Source organism: Arachis ipaensis, chromosome B09 (assembly GCF_000816755.2).
Source record: "Arachis ipaensis cultivar K30076 chromosome B09, Araip1.1, whole genome shotgun sequence".
Taxonomy (NCBI): Eukaryota; Viridiplantae; Streptophyta; class Magnoliopsida; order Fabales; family Fabaceae; genus Arachis; species Arachis ipaensis.
In genome coordinates this window covers 17,866,405-17,870,138 of record NC_029793.2, presented here as the reverse complement: position 1 = coordinate 17,870,138, position 3,734 = coordinate 17,866,405, and positions in this window count along the sequence as shown.

Here is a 3,734-nt window from a genome sequence, read left to right as displayed (position 1 = left end):
AACTCACATATTTGACTTAGTTATCTAATGTTGTAATGGTAAAAAAGTCCAACGAAAAATGGCGAATGTGTGTGAATTACACCGACCTAAACAAAGTCTGTCCTAAAAACTATTTTTCCTTCACCCAACATTGATAATATGATTAATTCTTCATCTAGTTATCAGATTCTGAGTTTTTTAGATGCATAGAATGGTTATAATTAGATCCCGACCGAATGAAGATAAATTTGCTTTTATTACTCTAGAAGGAATTTATTGTTACATGAATTTCTTTTGGTTTAAAAAATACAGGATCCAAATATTAAAGGTTGATGCCAAAATATTCAAAGAGCAGAACGAGAGAAACATGGAGGTCTACATTGATGACATGTTGATAAAGACCAAGACAGATGCCGATTTAATAGTTGATTTACAAGAAACTTTCCGTAACCTTCGACTTCACAACATGAGATTGAACCTGACAAAGTGCGCATTTGGTGTTTGGGGAGGAAAGTTCCTCGAATTCATGGTAACTCAAAGAGGTATTGAAGCTAACCCCAATTTAAAAGAGGTACAGAGGTTAACAGGTCGGTTGGTCGCTTTGTCAAGGTTTCTAGGGGGATTCTGGCAAAAAAGCAAAGCCTTTCTTTAAGTTAATCAGGAAAGGAATAACTTTTGAATGGACGGAGGAATGTGAAAGGGATTTCAATCACTTTAAAACCTTACTATCATCTCCTCCTATCCTTACAAAGCTGGAACCCAGTAAACTTTTGTATCTGTATGTATCTATCACTGATGAATCTGTGGCTCCAGCCTTAATGTTGGAAGATGATAGTAAGCAACAACGAGAGGCGACAGAGATAGACACTTTGGATTTGGTAACCTATGTATTTTATTAGTAAAGTCCTTCAGAGTCCCAAAGTAAAATATTCAAAACTAGAAAAACTCGCTTTTACATTACTAACATCAGCACATCATTTGAGGCAGTATTTCCAAAGTTACTTAATAATTGTACAAACTGACCAGCCGATTAAAAAAGTTCTGCAAAAGCCAGATTTGGAAGGATGAATGATGAGCTGATTGATCAAATTATCATAATTCGATATATAATACGAACCACATTCAGCTATTAAGGCACAAGTAATGGTAGATTTATTAGATGAAATGACCCATTCCTTTCACGAGACCCCGACTTGGGAGCTCCATGTTGATAGAGCCTCTCATACAAGGTACGAAGGAGTAGGAGTCATCCTAAATAAAGGAGAAGAATTGGTCATCGAAACCTCCATTAAGTTTGATTTTCTAATCTCAAACAATCAAGTTGAATATGAAGCTCTAATTACAGGACTGATGTTAGCATCTGAAGTCGGTGCGGCAGAGCTGAGAGTGTACAGCGATTCCCAGATTGTAACCTCCCAGGTTAAAGGCGAGTACCAAGCACGTGATCCACTGCTATAGTTATATCTGAAAAAGGTACAAAGTGAAATTTCAAATTTTAAATCATTCTGTATTAAACATGTACCCTGAGAGCAAAACGTCCGAGATGATGTTTTGTCGAAATTGGCTAGTAAAAAGTCAGGAGGTGGTAATCGAAGTTTGATTCAGGAAGTATTCTTGGAACCATTAGTAGGCCTTTCCAATGTCAGGATTTCACATTCGGATATTGTCCCTACTTGGTTGAATCATATACGTATGTACCTAGAGTTTGGAATCCTTCTTAATGACCCCTAGGTAGCTAAGAAGTTGCGCCTGAAATCGGCCAAATATACTATGATTAATGGCCAGCTGTACAAAAGGCGTATTTCATAGCCCTTACTTAAATGTCTAATTCCTCAATAAACAAATTATGTGTTGCAAGAAATACACGAAAGATGCTGCGGGCACCAAGTGGAAGGGAGGTCGTTAGCACAAAAAGTCGTAAGCATAAAAAGTCGTAAGGCTGGGTACTACTGACCCATCATCATTAAAGATGCAATGGATTATGTGAAGAGGTGCCAGATCCATGGCAATATTCATCAAGCTCCACCACAAAAACTCGTTTCCGTGATACCGATGAAGCNATGAAGTTTCTTATAGTGGCAATTGATTATTTTACTAAGTGGATTGAAGCTATGTCACTATCAAAGATAATAGCGACCCAATGCCAGAACTTTATATAGAGGGACGTCTTAACGAGGTTTGGAATTCTCGAGGCGATAGTAACTGACAATAGGACTCAGTTTGCCGACTCTAAGTTTCGTGAGTTCCTAAGCGGATTAGGAATACACCAGGTGTTTGTGTCAGTAGAGTTCCCCCAAGCTAACGGGAAGGTTGAAGTTGCGAATAAGATAATCCTTAAAGGGTTGAAGAAGATATTAGACAACTTTCCAGGATCGTGGGTTGATGATATATGGTTAGTGTTGTAGTCTTATCATAGCACCCACAATCTTCTACAGGAGAAACTCCTTTCCGACTTACATAGGGGGAAGAAGCAGTAATACTGGTAGAAGTCGGAGAACCCAGCCCAAGGATACTCCTCGAGAATACCAAAAATCATGTTGAACTAGATCTTATTGATGAGGTAAAATCTGCGACTAACTTAGCTGAGCAGGCACTAAAGAAAATGATTGCAAAAAAATACAACACCAAGGTTAAGCCTAGGAGTTTCTGAGTTGGTGCTCTAGTGTGGAGGTAGGCTGATGCTAGTATATTAGGAACTCAAGGGAAGTTAGTTTCGACTTGGAAAGGACATTTCATAATCAAGGAAGTCTTAGGGAAAGGGCCTATAAATTGGATAGTTTAGATGGTTCTGATATCCCGAGGACGTGAAATGTTGTCCACCTGAAAAGGTATTACCCTTAGAGATCTCCCATATCAAGAATTACTTTTAAATACTAAAAGGCACTCTTTTCCTATTAATATAGGCTTTTAACGAGGCCTCAATGTGAACTTCTTGTATTCAAATTATTCATAATAAAATTTGGTTTACTAAATGATATGTAATTCCTATTCAATTGTATGAAATGATAGAAAGCTAAATCATTGGTAAAGTATTGATGACAGCTCAAGCCGGGAAAACGGTAAGAAAGAAATCGCAATAAAGGCACTTATAGAAAATAACGACATAAGTAAAGTGTCGGCTACACCTAAGTAAAGTCCTGAAGAAGCTAAGTAAACATACTTAGAAAATTTCACAAAGGGAAATTAAATTACATCAACTATTTTTCCATCCACCACTTTCTTAAAAGCACCCACTTTGGAGACGTCCAAGTTGGGAGCTAAGCCTGATCTGGTCAAGCATCTTCTTCTCGACATCGAAAACCCCATTCACGGCAGCCCGCTCAGCTATTTTAACTGAGGTGGAGAGATCATCAATATGTTATGTAGGCTCCGAAACTTGTTTCTTATAATTTCCTTCCCAAACGTCGGAAGTCTTCTTTACCTCTTCCAAGGTCTCAACCTTGGTTTGCAGGCCTTGTTTCTCTTCCTTAAGAATTTTCATAGATTTATTTAAATTTTCAGCCTCCGACCTCGCTTTCTTTGGCTATTTCTCCTGTTCTGACACTTCAAATCGGAAGATAGCAATCTCCTTCTCGACATCCCTAATATAGGTGGCGAACGAAGTAGCATCCTCTGAACTCAAGAAAAATTTTCTTCAAGAGGAAGTTTAGCTAGACCTGATTTAGTCATCTCAGTCAGGAGGTACTCATCAACAAACTCGGGAGCTTAGAATTCCTTTTTGAAAATACATCCAAAGGAAATCGGATGAGGAATTT